This window comes from Wasmannia auropunctata, unplaced genomic scaffold (assembly GCF_000956235.1).
Source record: "Wasmannia auropunctata unplaced genomic scaffold, wasmannia.A_1.0 LD336038.1, whole genome shotgun sequence".
Taxonomy (NCBI): Eukaryota; Metazoa; Arthropoda; class Insecta; order Hymenoptera; family Formicidae; genus Wasmannia; species Wasmannia auropunctata.
In genome coordinates, this window is record NW_012026852.1 from 1,095,668 (window position 1) to 1,120,878 (window position 25,211).

The window sequence follows — 25,211 nt, forward strand, 5'->3', positions numbered from 1 at the left end:
AAAATTCATGCACGGAACTATATTACGTATACAATGAAATTTTCTTCGAGCAGGAATTACATCGCGTTCTTCACAAGGCGCGGGAAAGAAAAAACGTTTTGCGAGAGGGCTGAAGAGCCTCTGCGTGCGAATACCAGGCACAGACGACGACACGCGTGTCCGACTGCCGGCATTAAGGAGGAGCCGCCGAGGGGTGGCTTTCGTACGGGTAAATCGCGACAGCTCAGCACTATGAAGAAGCGAGGAGGAGAGGAAGGGAACGAGAGAAAAGACGGAGAGACAGAGGAAGTCCGAGGGGACGAAGGATGAGGTCTTGAGATCCGACATGCCTCGCACTCGTACTTCGGTGTCTCCTCGCCTTGTAGGAATTTCAGAGGACTTTCGTGTTGGCTTCTTGTTTTCTTCTTTTTGATCCTCTCTCGAAGCCGCCACCATTTTTCTCGCAGTATTCAATACAGTTACATGACGGGGGTGCTGGTTGAATTTGAGAGCCAACCGTCGAGAATTGAGACGAAGCCATTTTTCTTTATGTCGAGAAAATAATATTAAAACGGACGTAATAACGTTTATAGGCAATAACATTTTTTAATATAATTGAATTAATATGTAATTTAAAAAATGTTATTCTCTAAAAATATTAATTTTGAGAATAACACTTTTAATTATATTCTCAAAACCGTTAATTAATATTAGATCACACATAAATGTGCTTCATATGAAGAAAAATAGCAACACGTAACTCTACATTTACTTAAATTCCTAAAAAAAAAACCACTAATTTTGCTAAAATAATCAGACAGTCTGGTGGAACTTAATATTTCGCGCGACGTTTGTGATAAATTCGTCTCTGCATGTCCCAGCATTTCGTTCCTCGCCCCTGTCAACCCTTGTCGCACACATCCTTCCTACGAAATGTTCCCACGAATTATCCACCACCCCTGAAAATGCCCTTCTCTATTCCCTTTGCAGGAGCCACGCTCTCGCGCCAATTGTCTGGGAAGTTCAGCCGGTATCACATTCTCGTAATAGTGCAACGAGATCTGCCTCGTCGGTGGAAACGGTCTAAAGATAAGGAACGAAGGCGCTCTCTCGCCGGTAACGGACGCGAAAGAGATTTGTTTTTATCTAGCGCTCCGGGAAAACGTCGAGTAAGGTTTCCGTCCGGGGGAGAAAAATTGCGCTGTTCCGTGCTGGATAATCGCGTGGATCGCAAAAGGGATGTGTATTACTCCTGGGAGACGGCAACCTTACCGGAAACTATGTGAGAAGGGTCAGGTGCCGTCGCACCTTCCTTTCACGAACAAGCGGCGGGAGCCAGACACTTTAAAGAAATGAACTCCCGGATTCGATACAAAATACTACTTCGAGAGTACAGGGTAAATTTTTGCGCCATTAGTCTGAGTTTGGTCTGAGTATCCACAAGATATTTATCGTTTCCAAATAGACACTGCGGATTGTGCTTTCCTCCTTAGAATCATTCCGACAAAAAATCACAGAAATATTTTTCAAACAATATTACTTTAAATAAGAATTTCCTAAATAATTTCTTGTATATGTTTATTATTTAATGCAAAAATTAATTTCCTAAATTATTCCTTATAGATACGTGTTCTTATTATTCAACGCATTAAAAAAATTTTTAAAATTAAGAGTTAATTCTCCAACTATTCTCCAAAAATAATTTTACATGCTTATTGGATAAAATTATTATCCGTCAATTAATATAAAAACATCGATAGCTCTGATAAAACAATTGCAAATAGACAAGAAATTTCCACGTTGAGTTTCTTCTGAGAGCTTTCCCTTGTCGGGAGTCTTCGAGAGCAGACAATCACGTGCCCTTTATGGTCACTGAACGAATCGTGGTCCCTTCCGGGAGTAAGAGGAGCGGAAACCCTCCTCCCATCACCCTCCAGAGAAGTCTCGCGAACGCAGTCTCGCCGGTCTCCCAGGATAACCTTCCACCCACTCGATCCTGAGCCGAAGCTCTCGACCCAAAACTGCACCCGCGAGATATATCCTTCTTTCCTCGTCGGAAGATTTTCTTCGCGGGATTAAATCCTAAGAGCTTTTAATTAGATACGTAAAAGGAAAAAAAATCGTTTCCCTAGGAAAAGAAGAAATAATGTAGATTTCTTCTGGCAAGATAGAAAGTTAGAACGAACGTCGAGTCCTTGGAAGTACCGGCGAACGAATATACGCGCCGTGAAATATTTTATTACTTGGAATTGCGCGAGATTTTAGTTTATTCGAGCTGAGGCGTTGTTCCCCCTCGAGAAGTCGAGAATCTTGCTCGCGGGAAATACCGACGATGGCGAAGGAAAGAAGGCAACAAAGGCAATAGTCGACATCGTTATCGTCGTCGAATCGCGCATATTCAGGCGCCGACAATATTCTTAAAAGGGTGCGCGTGCGAACGTGGATGCGCACTCGGCCCTTCGCTCGCGCGGTCGCACCGCACCGCGATGCACCGGCACCGCAGTGCGGTACTGTAACTCACGCGTACCTCGCTCTTAAAAGACTGTGGAAGTCGAAGTTTGGATAGCGGCGATTAAACCGCCGCTATTCTCCGCGCAGCCACCCCCTTTTCCTCGGGCGAGCCGAAAAGCGACAACGAGTATCTCATCCCCTCCCCCTCCCCTCTCGCTCGCTCGATGATCCTGAACCGAGAAAAACTCGCTTGACGATCATCGGAGCGTCGAAGACGACGTGGCACCGCAGGATACATATTTCGTGCACTCGAGTCGGATCATTAAGCTCGAAAATTACGGCGTTCCGCCCGTGGGCGTTGTCGAATTATGACGCTTCGAAGTTCGGGAAGCTCCGCGGCGTATACGTGCCGCATTCGCCAGTCCGTGGGAACGAACCTTCGTTAAAGTTCGCCACGTACGCCGCTTCTCAGGTCAGGGTCACTCGATTGCGTTAACTGCAATTTGGGGGCACACTGTATTAGCCCCCGTATTAGTTTACCTTCCGAAAATGATGTAATAAGAGAAATGTTTAAATCACCTTTTTATATTTGTCTGATATTCTTTTCGATTAAAAAAAACTAGAAGCATTTTAAAGAGCGTAATTACAATTAATGAAGAATTATTAGTAAATAAATTATATGCGTGAATAAATTTTATTGCCAAATAAAGTTACTTGGATTACGTCATATTTTATCTAATTCTAAAATGTGTATGAGACATTTTTATTTCTTTTCCTTTTATAAATTTTTTTACTAAATTTGAAGGACTAAGATGTTAAAAAATTTTTAGCAAAATTTTTCTTTTCACTTACACGCATTAATTTCCTTCAATTTTGTTTCTTTCTAAAGAAAATTTAATTGTTGTTGCATGATACAATCTTAAACGAACGCGAACACGCTCATCGAATATTCAATTAAATAACGAAACAGCACGGGCAATCGTGTTACACGTATAAATTCCCTCGAACCGCGGGCATGACGAAGAAGCGACTTCAGCTTTCTAGCGGGCTATCTGATCACCGGAAACGCGAATACGTAATGGGAACGTAAAGGCATACCGCTACGCGCGTTTCCGTTCCGCGTGGATCCGTCGCGATTTAATTTCTAGTCGCGGAAAGAAAATCCTCGTGCGGGGACACCGTACACCGCGGCCTCTCTCCATTTCTGGCGCCTACGGTTTCATTCATCGGCGGCTCCCCCGGCTTATTATTCTCTCGTCGGGCTCTTTTCCGCGCGAGGTCACGAGCCACGTAATAGCCGCGAGGAGGAGCGCCTCCTTTTAGAAATTACCGGGAGAAATTCGCGGAGAAATTGCGAGGAGATTTACGCCGGAGCTCGAGATGCGCCGGCCTGTGTGCCGGGCACTTTGAATCCTATCGACGTAAGGAATCTCCTTGGCTCGAATTTCGTACCGTATAAACGAGATATATTTTTGCAGAGAAAGTAGACAAATAGTTCCTGATCAGCGGTTATAACGCATTCCGGTATAATACGTAATAATCGCGAACAATAGCGCTAGCGGACTGTTTGACGGATAATACTTTCCTAACAATAATAGCAAATTGTTTGAGAATCAATTTTATCGCTGTATGCTAATGATATTTTATAATTAGAATAGCAAGTATTCTAAATATATAAAATAGGTTTTAATGGGCAAAAGATGTTGCGATGGCATTTGACATTATTGAATAAAAGTTTAAAAAAACTATTAAAAAAAACGGAATAAATTGATAATATTTTTGCCTAATCTACCTTTGAGATATGTTGAAGCTAAAGTCGTTGAAAAGCGCAAACAATAGCGCGAGCGGACTGTTTGACGGATAATATTTTCCTAACAATAATAGCAAATTGTTTAAGAATCAATTTTATCGCTGTATGCTAATGATATTTTATAATTAGAATAGCAAGTATTCTAAATATGTAAAATAGGTTTTAATGGGTAAAATATGTTGCGACGGCATTTGACATTATTGAATAAAAGTTTGAAAAAACTATTAAAAAAACGGAATAAATCGATAATATTTTTACCTAATCTACCTTTGAGATATGCTGAAACTGAAATCGTTGAAAAGTCATAATCAATGCAGTATAATACGCATGTATTATACAAAGTGCGAGAAATAATTTTACATTTTCAAATGGCAGTTGTCTTTGCAAGTCAATGCAAGATTGACGCGAGAGATTGAATTTGTTACTCCACGAATGACATATTGACTTTTTGCTCAACTTCAACAAATGGAATTAATTCCTTTTACCGCAGTTCTTATCGAGTGTCGAGTTTTTTATCATAGAATTTCTTTTTTATGTATATAGGTCTCTCACATAGATAAAACTTTGATTATTAATTATTTATACACGTTATTTTATGTCTCTGCCATAACTTCTTAAAAAACAATTATGAATCTGATTATGAATCTGTATATAACATTTATTTTCATCTATATCCAGAATACGCGGATTTAATAAATTTTTATTCACTGAAATCTTAAAAAAATATCTTACATAATTTTGCAAATTTTCTTATTATTCATGTAGGTAGTAGTGCACGTGATTTACAAGTCGAAATGAGATTAGATGTCAATGCAAGATGATAACACGTCAAAGCGAGAAAAAAGAGAAGAGACTCTCATGATGTAAAGAAGGGATGATCAAATGTGACAAACTAATATCCTTAAGCTCAAATTTAAATCCTTCGAAGCCAGCTCTCCAATTTCCGTCTTATCTCTCGCGCGCATTACATTTCGAGCATATTCAAGGGAAAAAAAGATCACGATTTCCAAACCATGCGATGTAATAAAATCCGATACGAATTCTTCGACATGTCAAATATTTGAACTATTCCAATCTCCACACACGCTCCGGATTACTGCGGGTGCTCGCCGAACGTCAACGTGGATACATCGCCGAATTCGAATTGTACCGCGTTGTATTTGTCAAGAATGCTCTCGATCCCGAGAGCCCCATCTAATCTTACAAACGCCCCTACAGTTCGCGATTCGGGAGCGAGAGCCTCTCTCAGCCGGAGAGCTACATCTCCCGTGACGCATTACGCATTACACCCTTCCCATCGTACTGCTACCCCTCCCGTCAACCCTCTCGCACGGAATCGTACCTTTTTCTCCATCGAACGTCATCCCCCATCGGTCGCGGCGTGCCGCGCTGCTACCACCTGGCACAATTTTTTTCCTTCAACCGTTCACAATGTATAATTATGTACTCGCACTCGATACTCTTGTGGCACTTATGTCTAATCGCGATCACGCTCGTGACGCGAGCGAGCGGACAGAGAAAAAAAAATGGTGCGAACCACCTCCGAACGCGACGGTAGCTCGACGGAGACTGAGCACTGCTGCCGGCTACCCGCTACCGGCGAGAGGATAGTGGGAGGTCGGCAGGGCCGTAGGGAAAGGGTGCCTCAATTCAATGCGCGCGTACGTGCGATGTGCCCCAAAGGGATATCGGTATCAAGGGAATGTCCTGTCCGCGAATTACCGGATTTTTACACAACGCGCACGGGAGAGCTAAATGCCACCCTCTCTATTGGGAGTCACGTGCGCCGAATGGGGTAGAATTCGACGGGAAGTCCGCACGTTTGCGTTTTCCTGTATAGACGGCGTTTAGAAAATTTCCGGCATAGAGACTAATAATAGAATATATATTTACTTCTTTAATAGAATGTACAGTCGTGGACACATCGGTTGCGACACTTTTTTTTATAAGTTTCTAATATATATTTAATATACATAATATATACTTTATAGATAACTAATATTTTGCAAATGCGAACCACCATGTACTATCTTTAGTCTAGAGACAGTATAACACCAATCGTGGTTCGCATTTGCAAAATATTAGTGCGTTTTGAAACCTACGAAAAAGAAAGTGTCGCAACCGATGCGTCCATGACTGTACATATTAACTTACTCGGAAAATTGCAAGATATAGAAAAACGCGCAGATTGTAAAGAAAAATACTTAACGAGAAATGTAAAAATTTACGTCATCCTTTAAAAAATACAATTTTTTTACTAAAGTTGAATCAAACGAAAGCAATTAATATCCCAATAAAATTCCTTATTAATTATTTACGCGCGACGGTTTAGCCCTAAAATATTGTTTAAATTAAGAGACGCCGTAAAGCGATAAGATTTCGAATTGTCGAACAGATTTCTCGATTATTAAGATCGGTCACTGCAGAAAATGCGCGCATGCACCTACGTTAAACAGTTATTCATATATGCCACCCGAATACCGATACAATATCCCACTCTTACGCTGCGTTTCTCGATTGCAACGATACACGCTACAAATCCCTGCAATCGCCCACGCAATTTCACGCGGTCACGTCATCGTCGTTTGTCCGTCCGTTCGGACGGCGCGTGTGCGTAATCGCCGTCGGGTCCGAAAAGGAAAAAAAAGAGAAAGCTGCACCATAAAATCCGCGCGCCCCTTGTTCCCGCGCGCGATGTCACTCACTCGGGTTGAAGGGATCATCGGGGACGGGGGGGACTCGCCCCTTCGTATCGCGCCCTTCTTCGGAGGGCGCGGTGGCGGCGTTTCTGCGCTCATTCCCGCCATGCACACCCGATTAGCATACGGCCGGCCGGCTTGCGTTGGCGATGGTCCCGATGAAGCAGAAAATCGGGGCTCCAAGTGACGGACCGCAGGGTGAGAGCTCGCTAACGTGGCTTAAAAAACATTGCGCAAAAGAGCAAATGATGATGGCACGATGAGAGATCCCGTATTTATAAACGCCGGCCGCAGGGATTGTTTCTCGATCGATCAAAAATGCATTTTGGAGATTGCGTTAAATTCACATTTATAATATTTATAAATCTATTATTATCTATTATTATTTGCTATTGTTACCTAATAGAGCCTCTATTTTCCTCATTTTATAACTGTGTTAATCTTGTAATTATAGAATTCTGCGACGCTTTCGGATCGTAAAGTAATTATTAAGATTATTGCGCGCTGAAATCGTTCGACTATTAATTCCTTGGAGGTTCATTGAAGTCCTTCTCGATTTTAGATTATTGATCTAATTATCAGACCCAAACGTGCACTCCCATCGCGCGCGCTACATTACGATCAAAACGCAGCGCCGCAGGAATTCCTGTGTCTAGCGCATTAATTAAACTCATTGTTGTGCTGCGGTTGTGCGCGTATTCATGCGTTCGGATCCCGCGACTGTTCAACATTCGTCGTACAATACGTGTTAACGTATGATTAGACTAATTTTTTGAGCACTACAATAAGGAGAGAACGTTTATCTAGACTTCCTGTTTCTTCATTTATTTCTTTAAATAAATCTATATATGTAATTAAGGTATTAGATCTGTCACTCTTGATATTAGCGATAATTTACGAGTTTTACAACATATAACAATTCCAACTACCGATACTTCTTCGTAATTAAATGTTCGACCGTGCGATAATAGGTTAATAAGACGATAACTGACAGTTCGACGTGGCAAGAGAGAAATCATATCTGATATGAATATCCCTTACTCCGCCCGTCTATACCGGTCGTGTCCTGTAGAAAATAGAGATAAAGCGCCATCCACCTCGGTTGAGCCTCGTGCGCCAGACTATGCCATTCCCTGAAATTGATCGTGATTGATCGACCATTAATTTTTTATCTAATAACGAAGAGTGGCGCGACCGATAATGGACGCGGGCTAGTTAAAGCGCTCGCGCGCGCACACGGCGCTTATCGAAGTTTCGCTAAAGTGATTACGCTCTCACTGCAGAAATTCGATGTAATGTTATCGGGTTTCGTTAAAACTCACTTATACGGGAAAATGGTTAAGCTTTCACGCGCGTATCTGTATTTAAATTCGTCTTGTCTAAAAATTGCATTTCGCCCCCCCCCCCTTTCAATGTTATTGACTATTTAAAATTTAGTTAAACTAGAATTAAATTAAATCACGAAAGTTTTCAACATCTATCGTTCGTACGAAATTCGATAAGAGACGTTACTCGATAAATTATCTATGTTTCTAATTGTTTAATCAACTTGACCTACTTTCAGAACTTGGATTAATAAAAAATTTTATACAACAATGCACAATTATTTTCCCCATGCAACAAATTACGATACGCGATTTCGACACAAAAGACAGAGAAATTATTTTACGGAACTACGACGATCGAACTCTTATTACTCCACTTTGTGCTTATCAATGCGTGCGTAACGGCGAGTCCGTAACAATGGCGTTACGTGAGCTGGCTATCCTTAATATCCGAGCGGTTTGAAATTTATTTCGCCACACACGCGCTATTATTCAGTGCCCGCTTTCTCTGACGGCCTGCACTTGTCCGTATAAAATCCTACTTTTCAGCATAAAAAAGAATTCCGCCGCCATCAAACGGGCTTTTACGAGAGTCGTAAAGTTACGGGTGTAACGCCGGAGGGTCCCCGGCGTACATATACGTATATGTATAGATTCGCGTATCCTAGTTCGCATCTGTTTGTGTCCGGAAAGGGATATGGATAGTCGAAATAAAAAGGAAATGCAATAACGCGAACTAACGAAAACTTGCACTCGCGTTGTATATTTCGCGAACGATTCTCCGCTTTATGCATGGCGGATAAACGTCCAAAAAGTATCTGTATAGTCGTCACGGGAAATTCTATACCTATCCTGGCGAGCCCAGGACCTTTTACCGTGATACGATACTTTTATGGAAAAACGCTCGTCGTACATCTCTTTTTGCCTGATGGAGAAATAGCTACTAGTATTTCTGGAGTTAAACGTGACGCAGTCGAGGATCGGCAGCCGTAAATCAAACCGGCAGGCCGCGGGATTCGAGTTGCCTGCATGCCGGCAGCAGGCAGTGCGGGTTTTGGCCGGGCGAAACGAGAATGTATCTGTACAGACGTCGTAAAATTGATATTTATCCTGGCTGGCATCCAGAGCGCGCCGCGCGGAAGCTGCGCCAGCTTTTCCAGCGGATAATGCGCCGCGCGATTATATCGTTCGCGGATCCCTCGTCGGCTCGGTTTTCCTCCCCCCCCCTCCCTCCCTCCCGCTCGCTGGCTCATTTTTTGCCCGCGCCTCTTTTCAGCCTGCAGATTAGAAGCTGGCGTTATGCACAGATAAGGGGGGTAAATTGACTCGCTCGTCGAAAGTCAGAAATATCTTGAATGGCAAGACACCTCGCCACTCGATCGATCGATTACTTTTGCCGCTTGACATACGGAGTATAATGTCGCGTAGAAAATAAGCGCGGTATAACAAGGTGAAATACACAGGAAAGCCTTCGAGCTATATATCGAGTCAGGTTTTTTTTTTACACTTTAGTATACTCAGCGTGCAGCTTTCCACGTGGTAGTAATTAATATTGGTTTTCATCGGCGTGGCAGCTCGGAGAGCTTATTGTAAAAATCACGCGGTTCTTGCAGTTTGTGAAAGTATTTAAATTATAGCCGTATATATACGATAGTAGAATGTAGATTGTATAAAATATCTCGAGAATAAAAATTCAAGGGGCGATGAACTGAAAATCGTCGCGGAAATGTCAGATCAGACGTTGACAATGTCTCTCGTTTCCCAGCGATGCGACGCGACGTTCCGTTTGTCGTTATTAAAGAATATGCGGAATATTATCGCGATTTATATACGAATGACTTCTCCGCCGCCGCGGAGTCACGTTCGCCCTCGGCGAATATCTCGGGATTATCGGATGTCATCGGGAGTCGATATCGCCGCGTAAGCTTTACTTCCGTAAAGTGCACACGGGTAATCCCGCGACGTGCCGGCGTCGGACGCTATCGGTCGACTCTCCACGATTTCTCCCGCGATAACGGAATAATCTGACCTAGGCGGATTTTCCCCGGAGCAGAAAATTCCTGGAGAAACGGCGGACGGACACACGGGAACGACGCATTGCACATCGTGTACGAGAGATGTCGATAACCGGCGAGCGGACGATTTCACCGAAGTCGACAGCGTAACGCGAACGGCGTATGAACCTAATTCCCGATTTGCGGACGGTCCGTCGATCTCTGGTCCGCGGAATTTCACGTTGCAATGCAAATTCACCCGCGATGGAAAATCGCGTTGTGGCATATGTGCAGTGACAGCGTGACGCACGTATTAAATATTAAATGAGAACGCGAGATTAATGCAAATTACACTCGTGCATGCATGTCATTACGTCGACGAATAAATATTTAAATCGGTCATATTTTTAAGATTACGATTGATATTGATATCAATTAAAGCAGTACGTCGAACACGATTTAAAAAAAAAAAACGAATCTGAAAGCAAATTATTTTCTTGATATTTGACTCAACATTATGTAAATGAGATAATTATATAAAATATAACAATATGATTTCATTTATATAAATTATTAAATTTTGTCCGAGAGGATGCAGCGTTGCGTAACTTTACTAATTGATAAACTGGAAAGTGCATATCTCGACGAGTGATACAGGTACGATTCGCTTTCACGCGAATTATCCGTGAATAAATTCAATTATCGTGTAAACGTGAAAGATGCAGAAACCGGAAATATGGTGATACCTGGTATCACCTAAAGTCGACGGGCACACCCACGACGCGCGATTCCACGGCGAAACGAAAAAGGGGGGAAAAAAGAACGATTGTCCTCACAGAATACGCCGCACGACGAGATTTTAATGACGTCGTAATTCAGCGGGGTTCCGTAATGCCACCCGAAATTCTCGGTTTCATATATGCTGGCCCTCGGAAAAAAAAATTATACACTGCCGGAAAGTTCTGACATTCTTCGAATTTCAATGAAGAAGCGGCATCTCGCGGTTTCTTTACGGGTGGTCGAAGACATTTGTTTCTCGATATAAAGAACATAATAAAATTTGTACAGTTATACGTCATACATTTACAAAGTACTTCAATACAAATTTTCTATAATCAAGGCATCATTAATTTCACTATTAAATCAAAATTACTTTTCATAAGCATATTCTTAATCAATAAACCTATATACGCTAATTTTTCTGGCTATTAAACTCTTAAATATTATTTTGACTTCACGGTATCGTACTACTGATTCTATATGTACAACAGTTACAGAGCACTTCGGAACGAAAGTACTAAACTTCGAACGACGAGCAGCTTTCTGAATATTTTATCGAGAAACTACCGGCGGAGCGATAAATTATTAAGATCGACTTCCGATGTTTAGGACGAGGGGCAATAGATAGCCGTAACTGGAGTAGGATTTCCGCAGAGAAAGAAAAATCAGATTGATGAAAAGAACATTTTCTCATTTGAATTGCACACGTTCTTTTTCCTTAATTAAGGAAAATACAAATAAAAAAAATAACCTGTCAACTCTATTTATATCAAATATGCATAATGTAGTTTTATAAATCTATTTTTCCTTTTTACGCTTAAAATAGGTCTTGCTTCCACTTTTACTCAAACGTATTGCGTTGTCGTTCATAAAAATGTAAGCATATATAAATGTGTAAATGTACGTGACCGTGTCCGCAGTGTATTTTGAGCTCGGGTCCGTTGGCTAATCCCAAATGACTGTACGACTGTGCATCCCTGCCGAATTATTTAACTTATGTAAACTAATTGAAACACCATCAAAGATTATATTTTTCTAACGTAAAAATTAAGGCCTTCCGACATCGCATCGTTTAATCATGTTAATTAGATAAACGTATTTAATCATTTGCTGTTTCAAGTTATTTACGAGGTACTTGGGGAGTCGTAACAAATCGCTGCATCTTCGCTTCAGCGGAATGAGTTGAAAAAAAAAAGCAGGAGACATAACACCGCTGGAGGGACGCGTCGGATGCACTTCGACGATGCACCGATCCGCCCCAACGAGAGAGGAGATGCAATGCCGAGGTAATAATCCGCCGTGGTCGCCGCGCGCTCTCGCTCGAGAGAGCCTACTCTCGTCGCGGCGCGACGACGGCGACAGCGAAATTTCACGGTCAATCGGGCCCGCTTTCCTTCCGCAAGCGACTCGTCAGGCCGGGGACGGTCTCTCCTCTCGATTTCGGGCGCACGTGTGAACGCGCGTACGATGCGCGCGCGCTGCCTGGAACAATGTATGGATTCATTTCACGGCTCGTTAGCGAAAACCGCCGCCACCGCGCGGAGACTCCGCGCGCGTTCGCGTCCGGTCGCGCTTCGCCGAGCGTGCCGGAAGGGAGAGCGCAAAAAAAAGCGCCATCCTCTTGGAGATAGCCTCTCTCCGAGAGTCTCCTACGAGGCATGCATGCGTCGTCGTCGTCGCCGTCATCGTCGTCGTCGTCGCAAAACGGCTACACCTTGGAGCGCGTCGGAGATAGAGACCGATTTACACACCCTAGCCGGGTTCCGGGGGTTTCGGCCCGAGTAACCTGACTCGGGTGGACTCTCGAATGTGTCAATACGTTGCTCGACCACTCATCCGTGTATTCACGCGTGTACATATATGCACGTCCGAAAGTCGACCCAGCTGCCGCTAGTGTGGATAAACTGGGCATTACGAGACGCCAAACATGCACTTTCTCCCTTTTGCAACCCCAGAAATCCCCGTGCTGCGCCCTCGGAATTTTTTATGTCGGAAGCGTCACGCAAAGTGCTAGATGCTTTTTTCACACTCATTATGATAATTCCTTTTAATTGTTTAATTACGTACGTGTTTAGTGTCCTGAGATATTCCTAAGAGAATCGAATAAATAAAATGTAGATTTTATCTAATCTACCGCACATTAGAATAAATCGCGCATCAAAGACGTTTTTTTTTTTTAGATTCTATCTAGCTATCGCGTGTAAAATTGAATTATGTGACAATTAACAAACTACAGTATTTCCTAACACGGTCTGTGTAAACGGTATAACGGCGCGTTATTTTATTCAAGTGTTAAAGTATCATCCATTTGTTAGCTGGGTAACCCAAGATTAACGAACTTTCCGAAGCCGAAGTGCGCATCGATCAATCGCGGTGAAGTTCTGCAAACAGGCGTGGCGGCGGCAATTACCGGCTTCGTTTACCGCACGACTCGTCGCCGCTCTGAAGTGCCCCGAGTGTGTGGAGGGGTGCTCTGTTGAACGACAACGTCAAACGCGTCGGCGAACGCGAGGGTTGCGCGATGCGTCTTTGGGCGCGCCCGCGCGCACCCCCGCATATTTATTCCCTCGTCGGGATCTTTTGCGGCGTGCCGCCCCTCTTGTTCGCCTATACACTGCACGACGACCCTCGAACTGCAGCTCCGACTGCTCTCTTGTTTTTCCCTCTCTTTCTCGTTTTTTATTTTTTCTTTTCTTTAAACCAACCAGTAGTCGCACGTACGTGTGTCCCCTTTTGAAGTAAATACCCGCGCGCGCGTGGCTTCACCGCGGAGGAGGGTGTGCCAGGGTGGAAGGTGCAGGGCGCATTTAAACGAGCACCGGCAATTTGCCGTGGAACTCATCACACGGTGCACATCGACGGGCGGCCTCCTGTGCATTTACGCGCGCGAATTCGCGGCACGTCGATCACGATTATTTAATTAATCGGCCTCGGCGGGCACGAATACTTCCGGATTTAACGAATGTCGCGTAACATAAATTGTATATTGTGATACACGTCATCGCGCTGTCATTATATCATATTGTTCCACATTATATTCTATATATATATTGATTGACAATAAGTAATGAAATCCGTTATATTCTAGCTCATTACTCGCCCACTCAATAAATTTTCGACGCTAAAATTCGCCGAGCAGTTAACCCGCAAATTAAAAGACATATATACAGAGAATTACGCCTCGAGAGAGAGAGAGAGAGAGAGAGAGAGAGATTAAAATTCTTCGGTTCGCAATTGCGCTTTTACGAGACGCTGGTTTCGATCATCGAGCGTAAATCGCGAAATTTATGCTCTCGTTACGCGACGCGAGAATCACCACAGGAGCATAAATCTCGTTTGATTAACGACAGGCGCTTAAGGACCGACGATGACGAGGCCCGTAAGGGGGCCCGCGACACCCGGAAGGTCGCGCGGATATATGAGAAGCGACGAGATGACACGCCATTCATCGAAATCCGCGGATTTACGGCGCGTCTTTTATGTCAAACGAGCCGCAAATCCTCACGATGAAACAACTATAACATATGGGACACGTGAAGCCCGTGTGCCCCCTCAGACACGCGAGAAATTCCTCTGTGTCATAAAGAAAGTAATTCCGTAATGGAATTGGATGTTGTATACTTTTTCATAAAAAATTTTTTTGCTGACGGAAAAGAGCTGAATTAAATCGGAAAAAAAGATTGTGTTCGCTTAATTATTCAAATTATAAACTGACAAATAAGTTTTTAATTTATATATATTTATTGAATCTAATTCATAGATTATTAATTCGAGAAAAGTCACAAATATATTTAATTAATTATAATGTTAGCAATTAATTCTTCTCTCGATTATATCCATATCATAATCTGATTGGATACAAATCTAATCTAATCTAAAAAAAAAGCGATAATTGTTTCTCCTTTTAATAAGAATTTCGTTGTTAGTACAATTTCAAAACGAATTAAAGCGGAAAAGTTTCACTTGGACTCTCTCAGTTGATTTATCTACTTCGTCTTCATTTCTCACGTCAAAATTTGTTATTTTATCCGCGAACAAACGGATCCCGATGGTCCTATCAGTCACTACTACTACCTTCTCTTCTTGCTACCGTGTCGCGCAGCGTGACAAAGATAGAGACAAAATGTTCCCGACAACGATTCGCGGGATACATTCGGTGTGCTTCCCGGCAAGATCCATTGTCGCGGAACGACTCGCTTTACCTCGGAAAGACGCGGTATTACTTGCAGCCAGAAGGAGAAGCAATCGTCGCTGCTCTATATCCTTCCTTTCCCCCCCTTCCTCGCCGCCCTTTGTCATATCCCCGACCGGTCAAACCAGACACGCTAGTCAATGAACGAAATCGTTTTTGCCGTCGATCGGCTATCGAACCAATCGCTCTCGGCGAAACTTCGCTCGAAAAGCTGCTTCTAGACGATCGGTGCCCGAATTCAATTCTTGCCGCGGACGTAAATGGATTGTGTGTGTGATTTATTTCATCTAGGTATAAAGGCCGCGCACAAGAGAAGAAAGAGAGAGATCGTGCCGAGGTTTTGCAGGTGTTTTTACGTTAAATGCAACAGAATATTTGACTGAATAAAATCTAAAGATATATATTTATTTATAATATATATCTACGTAGCAAAATAATTTTTGCTGCACAAATTTCAGGCGTGGATTCTAAATTTCATCGATATGTGTGTGTATGACGTGCATTTATCGATTTTCTATTACTGCAGTGACGCGCTGTGGCGATTCTACATCTGTGGAAGCAGCCAATCGAATGATACATATATCTAACTTCGATTTATCTCTTCTTATCAAATGACGTCCATCCAGAACTCGCTGCGGGGCCCGCGGGCGACGCGAGGATACAGTCAACGCGCGAAATCCCATATCTGTCGACTCGTAGATAAAAAGAATCGATTCGATCTCTCTCGGTGAAGGATAGATAAGATAAAGGTGCAACCATGTACCGCTAACGACGACATCCACCACCGTATTGTTGCTGCGCAATGCTACGTAAAACTGTTTGAACAAGCCGTGTTTGCAATCCGACAACTTCCTCGGAGCTCGTTTCGTTTGCTCTCCCGATTTCACCGCGAAACAGCTGCACGCGTAGACACACTCTGCACATGTATCTCCCGTATGTATGTACCTCTCTCTCGTGTATGCGTACCTTTGTTTGGCAAACAAAACTCGAAAGTGGAGCTCTCGTGGTGGTAAATATTTTTCTCGATACGTGGATAATACGTGCTGATCAAACATCACTTATTTCATTTGCTAATTGATGAATGGAATGAATCCTTCATGTCGACAGGTTTTGTCGACGTGATCTCATCCGAGATTCAATACGTCTCTCTGTTAAATATACCGAGTGTTAAATCGAATAACGAAAACTTGATGAGATATTCATGGCATGGCAATAACTATTTTCGCTTCATATCATTAATTATCAACTAATAATATAATTCATTTAATTTTGAATGTGTTTTGAACTTGAAAAAAGAGACGTAGCGGAATATATAGAGAATATAATACAAAAAATGCATAAAAAGTATAAAAAATTAATTATTTTAGCTAAACGATTGATACGTTTTTCATACGAGAAAACGGATTTTTCAGATCTAAAAAAATATAAAAAAATCGCCCAACGTGGGGCTCGAACCCACGACCCTGAGATTAAGAGTCTCATGCTCTACCGACTGAGCTAGCCGGGCATACGTAGGGATGTCAAGTTTTCCTCCAGATAAATCGAACACGTGCGTTTCAAATACAACGAAGAAATTTGAGAGAATTCGCAATATATGCGTATGCATATAATTATGTAATTTCTACAAATTTAATTAATCCTAACAATTCTACATATTTAATTATTCGCTTAACGAAACCTCATTATCGAGCATCCTATGTTCAATCCTAATTAAGTATCTTAATTTTCAAACAGAGAGTGCGCATTCGTATATTACATTATTGTGCAAATAAAATAGTATTAAGTAATCTAGTTACGCGCAATCAGCCTAATTATCCGCATACAGAGTCAATAGTTTTCGTAGTATTGTTCTTAATTACTTAAAATACATCTAGTGCTCGAAAATTTTGTTTTTAATTAAAGATCGTAAAAACTAGCACGAAATTACGGGGGAATAGAATATTATAACCGGGTAAAAGCCTTCCCCCCCAGCCTTATCGTGCACAGTAAATTTTCTCTTATCGCATGATATAAATACGACGTGCGCATAAAAAGAAAACCTAATAAGGCCATAAGCGCGGACCATAAGCGAAACTACCGCCAGACACTTCCCCTAATAATTAATGTCACAAGTGTCGCAGAATTACTGATCGTAACGTCGTTTCACCGTCGTGTATACGGTGTTCCCCGAGAAAAATGTCTGACTATAATATCCTTAGCTGTTTTTTTCTCCACGTTATAAATTTAATTTAATATCTTTGTTTAAACTCTTAATCGTCAATTACTGTTTTACTCACTTAAAATTAAATTCTTGTAAATATTAAATATGGAATGTAAGATAAGAGGAGAGAAAGACGGAAAGAATTAATTTGTATGTTTCGTATTAGTAATATTGCAAACTAAATAATCAACTTTCTATACTTTTCTAAAAATTATTTATAAAACTCTTCGAGCGTATTAAATTTAATATCATATTTTCTTAATATATTAAATATTTTTGGTCTATCCATTATTTTAAAAATTGTCAAATTTTATTTCTAGAGAAATATTGCATAAATGAGGATTGTCGGCAGAGAGAAACTTGTCGAATCGCCTACGCGTTTCTCAAGACACCCTGTGCACTCCGACAATTGTACGAGCGAATGCGTAAATCGCGTCTAACGCGGCAAATTGTTATCTGGTCCCTTTTAAGCGTCCCCGCCGCATTTAACCTCCCCCCTCCCCCCGCCGCGCGGGTGGTTTCTATCGGAAACGCGTGAGTTTACATTAAAAGCCACCAAGGATATGCGCCAACGGTAAATCCACGAGGAAGCGACAGTAGGCACTGCCAGTGGCGTATTGTGTGTAGAATAATCGATCCGCGCGCAACGCCGTAACTCCCCCCTGCCGCGGCCGCCCCGGTCTTTTTGGCGCGCCCCGTCTTTTAGACGCTCCCTATCTCACGCTGTATCTCACGGTGCTTTCTAGCTCTAGAGTTACCGCGTCGCCGTTGGGATAAACACCGATTCCGAGCAACCACGCCACGCTGTAAACCGCTCTGAGCCATGGAGGCGTCCTCGCGTTATCGATTGTTGCGTAGTGCCGAGCGCCTGTTACGAGCGAATTCGTGCTTGGTTTGTCGAAGCCGAGACGCATGCGTGAGAAGGAGAGGCTTTCTTTTGTAATAAAATTAATGTCCACTGCATTTGTATACATTTGTAATATATATTTCCCCGCAGGGTATCTGTAGATTTTTATTTTACTCTTTAATATAAATTAATATAAACTCTTTAATATAAACTCTTTAATATAAATTCAGAAATGGATTTTTTGTTAAAAAAAAATTTTTTTAGAGCAACTGTCATTCAATACGCTTTTGTATTGTAAATGAGAGTTTAAGCCAAGTGAAAGGAAAAATTACAAAAGTAAGAACTCTCCCCGACGGGGAATCGAACCCCGGCCTCCCGCGTGACAGGCGGGGATACTAACCACTATACTATCGAGGAATTCTTGAGGGAAAATTTCCTAAGAAAATTCTAAACGGATGTCCCGTAATATTGCAGAAATTTTTCTAACAAATTCAAATTAGAACTCGGCATGAATAAAAAATCTGTCGTTCGTCAGAATAAATAATTGTATAATTAAAAGTATAAATATATTATATATTAAATTGAATTTATATTTAGAATATGCAAAACCCTCAAGAAAACTCGACAGTCGACTTTAATTTTAATAATAAATATAACTAACGGTTTACAGCGTGGCGTGGTTGCATCTCAATATTCAAAATATAATAGAATATAAAATAATTGGAGACAATAAATTTTACAGAATGCTATTCTATTACATTTTAATTATTTTTTATTGTAACACATCGATGTAACAAATATCTATATAGATATTTGTACAATCGGAGTATCAATTTATTAATATCCTATTTCATTTTTTAATAACATAAAATGCACATTTGAATTACATTGTTATATATTTTTCGCAATTTATTTAATATATTTTGAATGTCGAGATGAAAAGTCAATTTATTTTAAAAGATACAAAAAAATACATCTACTAGAGGAAATTATTGTTAATTTATACATCATTATATTACGTGCAAAATTCTGCAACACCATAGTAAAAAAACTTTTCGACGAGGATGGGATTCGAACCCACGCGTGCAGAGCACATTGGATTAGCAGTCCAACGCCTTAACCACTCGGCCACCCCGTCTTCGGTTACATTTTTGTCGTAATATTCAGACCATAATGCATCCCAAATTTACCTGTTATTTCATCATTTTTTAAGTAATATATTAACAGTCAAATTTTTTAGAAAATATAATTTTTAGATCCTCTATAACATATTAATTAAACATAATAGTTCTTCCTAATTGCAAATATTTTATTTGTTATATTGAAATATATTTATATGTATAAAATTATAATTATAATTTTATATTATATAAAATTATACATAAATTAAAAATATATTATTTTATTAAAATTGTAACTTTATTATTTTAATAATTTATAAAAATTAATTATTTCCACGATCTTTCGTCATATCAAAAACATAGCACAATGTATAATATATAATATAATGATAAACTATTTCTATAGAAAGAAATTTTTAATATATTCATCTTTATTGTCCGTTGGCGATTTCTCTCGTAATTAGCCTAACGACTGAATAATGAATTGAATTACTAGAACACATTGTGCTAATTGTAAGTTAAATTACAAGTTAAACTCGCTATACGTCGGCAACCTTTAATCATACTTATAACATCATATTTCACCATGATGCGGATTACAGCGTTTATCTAAAGTCTGATTGGCGAAAGAACGATGAAACTTCTATGGCTCAACGCGCGCGTGTCGATAAATTGAAAGGAACGACTGTGTAATGTAATCTTGGTAATAAGTTCCTTAGCCCGTGATTACCGCCTTTGGCCACCGAAACTTTTATTACAAAAGTTTCAGCCAATATGATAGCCCGAGAAGGCACGGTCCCGATTATTATACATACATACTTATGTGCGTGCCGAAATAAAATTACCGCCTCCGCAGCGATAAATTCGTAATTACGGTGAACCCTAAATATAACCCGGCCAGATCCTCTTTTAATCATAAAACCTTACAAAAAATTTATAAAGTCATAATCACTTTTTTACAAGATATATACACTGCGTACAATAAGCAAGAAAAGTTTCGCTTGTTAAATTTCGTTTACATCAACAATATGAACTCATCTTGGAAATATCCGGAGAATACAAAACTTTTTTTTCCTGCAATGCATATTCTCATACAAGCAAAATTTATATTTCTAATATTAAAAAAATGTCATAAATAACGTGAAATATTCCTGTTTTCACATTTTCAAATTTTCTATCTGTCTTCAATCAGACACGATTAAATGAAAGACTAAGATTTTAGAAGTATCGCTTTATATATAAAATACGTGTTAATTGATGTATAATATGACAGATTAAGTTGTACGATCCACGCGTGCGCGATTATCGGTTGTCGAGATTCCGACGAGGAATCTTCGCGTGATCGATGAAGACACAAACGGACGCACGTGCGTGAGAATGAAAGCAAGGAATAGACTACCGTTTCTAGTCCAATTAATAATGCCAGTATAATCGTCTTGTCGCGTGGGCCTGACGAGGGTACGCGATTTAGCGTCGTAATCGTATCAGTGTCAGTGCGTTCGTCGCCGGATTGAATTGCGATTAGTTCGAGTTGATAAATCAATTACATCGTTCGTCATCGCTGCCGCGACACGAATGGATTCGCGATATACGAACGAATTCGCGACTGTGCCGAACGGAAACGGTGCGAGCGAATCTCAAACTCGTGTATCTACACCTTTTTACACATTTTCTGTGCTCAAAATTATAAATGTATTCAAAGTTTCAAGCGAATGTAACGTCATATGTATATGTATGTGGACACACTGTTTAAGTTTCAGGCGCTGATAAGAGATATGCAGGCGATGAATCATACCGAAGGTCGCCTATAAATAGCTTAGAAATGAGACTCTTCTTCGGCGTTCGATTCGTGCTTCGTGTCGGAGAAATTTGAAATAAATTAAATTGCGTCTAAGGATCAATATTGATCAATATTTGATACTTGAAACACGAGGCGCACGTGAGAAAATATATTTTTGTGGAACGAGAAAACAAATATTAAATATAAACTGAAAATAAAAAAAGAAAGTGTATCGTAGGACTAAATATAGTGAAGCAACGCATGTTGCTCGTCCTTGTTTGCGCTTGTGGAATTCGACGCGACACTCCGAAATTCCGTGGCGATCGCCAGGCATTCGTCGGTGGAATTCCGCGGCGGCGACATGGCGTCGTCGTCGCGATTAATTGTAGCCGCAAAACGACAGATGGGGACAAACATTAAGGCCGCGGCGGGACACCCGGCCGCGAATGAGAGCAGGTGCAACGTTTCTCTAATTTCCACGTAGCGGCGTGTACATGGCACGCACGCCGATGTCATGAATAATGCACAACCACGTGCATTATCGCGACGCGCGCGAGAAGATGCGAGAGCGGCGAAGTGCCACTTTAACGAGAACCGAAGATCAATGGAAACGCGTCTAAATAATTACACACGCGTGTCAAGCGATGGGCCGGGCCTACCATAAAACGAGCGAAACGAGCAATTTCGGATCGCAATTTTATGCAAGCCTTCTCAGTAATCGCTTATCTGCTTTTCGTCAATTTGGCTGCTAAGAAGAAAGAGCGACACCTTCTTTTGTTTAAGATAAAATGTTTGAGATAAAAAATTCTTTTCATGTAAATTCAAATTTTTAAGATAAATTTTTAGCATAAATTTTTAAGACTTTAATTGATAAAGATCTACTGTATAAGCTGTTAACGCTGATAAGTACACGCTCTCGTGAAACAAAAGTTCGACTGTTCGCAGCAAAAAGATAAAATATTAATAATAAAATTCGTTCTTTAACGACAGACTGGGATTCTGACATAAAATACGGATAGGAAGTTAAATTGAGCCATATTACAATTATCCCGCCGATCGATTCGAATTAGCAAGCTCCTATTCCAAGAGAAATCGCTTAAAATGGCAGTTGCTCCTTCGTCGCGGCGATATCTAAAGCGACGAGTCGCTCAAGTGGATACTTAATGAATGTCCCTACTCAAGAACGTTATGCACCCGATAAATCTAAGTTTCGACGAGACGCAGCCGGGCTCTGCTTTCATTCGTAGGAAATTAATCGACACCATTTAAACGACTTGCATTTGTATCAATGTGTTAATCGTGTCAGTTCAATCGATTTTGTGCTTCGGATTTAATCCTGGCGTGAAAATAATAAGTTCTTGCAAATTGAAAATACAAAAGACAGTAGAAGTGACGAAGATTTGATATTTCATTTCCTGCAATATTTATATAAATTCGTAACTAAAACATAAAAGTTTTTCATTTGAATAAAAGATTGTTTGCAAACGATAAAAATGCAATAGAAAGGGTGCTCTCTAAAATACTATGAAAAATTTTATATATATCTAATATCGAGTGCATCGAGTAGATACGATTCTCCAACGAAAGTAACTCGGTTTTCAGACTTGAACGCCGGTGGAAATAAAACGTTACGTGTGCTGTGCAAAGTACGTCGTTGTAGCACAGTTAAATCTCTCTGCAAAGTAGCGATTATCGAGAGACGTATCCTCGCGCATTGTAAACGCATGATTTATGTGGCAACACGTGCCCACACACATCTCCGCGCGCACATCTCCGATCCTCGCCCTTCGGCCTGTCTCGTCGCCTCCGACTCGAGAGCGCGATGGTATCGCGATAATTGCTCGGTGAACGAATAAACAGATTCGCGGTAGCTCCTTATAAGGCACGGGGCTTTATATTCACGGGGCTGTGTATATAAATGCGCGCGCCCGCGCGTGCGCGCGTGCGAGAATACGTCGCGATATCTGCGTTCAATCAAACCCCTCGGCGCGATTGGTCAATCGCCGGGAAACTAACCGGCTCCGAGACACGCCGGACGTGTGTCTCGTTTCGAAATTGCGTAATTGAAATGGCGAAGAGATGCCCGATAAAATTTCACGGGCGCTATTCATTCCCGCGTCCATCGAAGAGGGACGTCGCGCCGTGTCTGAATGTCCGAAACTCGTACATTGTCCGCGCCTCGTGCATTCGCAACACACGTCGGAATCTTCGGGGCTTCCCGTCGCTTATTTTCTGTCATAATAAACATAAATGGCTGTGTAGATCAGTTTACGGGACTGTTTGATTGGCGCGATAAAGATGGATGTTAAGTTTTTAATTGTAAAATTATTGGTAAATTATTTGAAAAAATTCGTAACATTTGCATAATAAATTTCATTTTTTCACATCGCAATAAAAATACCAATAAATTATTTGCAATCCTTCTAAAATATCATCATTTTTGTATAATCAAACATAAAGGACGAATTAATAAAAAATAGAATTTCAAAACTTTAAAAATAAAAAAATTCTATATATATAACATCAATAGTTAGTATAAATATGGTACTATTATGTTAAATCGCGTTTTCCTTATTGTTCTTAAACTACATTCTCACATGATATCGCTGCGCAATAAATTGCAATTCGTATTTCATATAACTTTGCGATACTGCCGTGATTTCAGGCAACGATTTCCTCTATATACACGAGCGTCTCGGCTCACGCGTTGTGTTTACTTTCCCGATAATAATGTACATAGTCCAACTATTTCACATTGGGAATCGCAGACTGTCCGCGCTATCGAGTCCATTTGTGTCGACGGCGCGAGAATTATTTCCGTGTATTGCGCGGTGTGAATGCACGTCCATGGAAATTCGCCCATTCCCACGGAGGTGGTAAATTCTCTATGGTATGTAAAGAGCGACTGCGATCGGATGACTCAGAATTTATCTCGCAACGCAAGTTAGAGCGTGGTACGTTAGAGCGATCTATACGCGCGAGTGTCCCTCGTCTCGACGAGGATTCGGTTTCGTCACCTCCACTCGTCGCTCCTTCCCGAGAAACTTCTCTGCTGCAGATTTGGACGAGGAGTACAAAATGTAGGCTTCGATTTCGTGCAAATAATTCCAAATAAAAGCTTATTTTTCAATCAGCGTCGTGCAGATGTTTCACCTGAATTTCACGGAGAAATTTAATTCGAAGACTGATTACGCGCACGCGACAAGATATACGTTAAAAAAAAAAAAGAGTTTGCAATAAAAAATAATTTCAAATTTCTCGAAGAAACGAATAATTACTTCTGTGAATCAAGCATCCTCACAAAAAAGTTCGACTATTTGCCATAATTATAATGCAGCAATTAATTTCATGATAACAGCATCAAATTGAAGATTTGCGTGAAAAGTCGGGCACAATCTGCGTCACGATGCACATGTGGCTGTATACTGTGCACAAGATGACGCAATTTCCAATAACAAAAATAGCTCCCCTGCTCCCCCTCCCCGCCCTTAAACTGAGTTTCATTCTCTACCGCAGACAATGCTGACTTTTCCGCAGTTTAGCAGTTCCTAGGCGGATCTAATTGGGGATTCGTGTGGGACGTCGCGATGGCGATTGCCTCCTCTACGGAGTCTGCTGCCTACTCCGTTATCACCGGTCGGGCGAACAATGCGCGATTACTTCTCTGCTCGTATTACCATACGATCGTTAATGTTAATGAACGCCGCTATTACGCTGACGCTAATTGCGCGCTATCGTGACCGTGTTTGGGACGGATGCGGGGGAAGGGGGGAGGAAGGGGGTTAAATCAACAGCGTATACGAGACATTAGTGCCTCGCGGCGCGGCGGAGACTCGCGTTTTATCGTCGCCAATTAACAAGCGCCGCGGTGCTGAAATCGATCTACAACGGTCATTTCTGAGGTTTATTATCGAGAGCCGGGTATTACAAGTCGCCCGTATCACTCGGTGAAAGACATATATTTTCGCAATCGTCAAGGCTATCAATAAGTCCAGTATCTAATATCTAAATCATCTCACAAGACCGTAATTAT

At 41.2% G+C, this 25,211-nt stretch overlaps 1 protein-coding gene and 3 non-coding genes across 5 annotated transcripts in view; all 4 read right to left on the minus strand.

Annotated features, from left to right (window-relative positions):
* Nucleotides 1-25,211, minus strand: part of LOC105452043 — a 79,607-nt gene that overhangs the window by 49,507 nt on the left and 4,889 nt on the right. The window contains exon 1 of one of the 2 annotated variants that reach the window (XM_011692842.1): nucleotides 5,583-5,805. The exons of the other annotated variant lie outside the window; for it this stretch is intronic. The gene's annotated coding sequence lies outside the window, so the exon portion shown is untranslated. Of the gene's footprint in view, nucleotides 1-5,582; nucleotides 5,806-25,211 lie in introns of those variants that run through there. 2 annotated transcript variants of the gene reach the window in all.
* Trnak-cuu lies at nucleotides 16,665-16,737 on the minus strand. The gene has a single exon. It is a non-coding gene; the product is annotated as a tRNA-Lys (tRNA).
* Trnad-guc lies at nucleotides 18,623-18,694 on the minus strand. The gene has a single exon. It is a non-coding gene; the product is annotated as a tRNA-Asp (tRNA).
* Nucleotides 19,334-19,415, minus strand: Trnas-gcu. The gene has a single exon. It is a non-coding gene; the product is annotated as a tRNA-Ser (tRNA).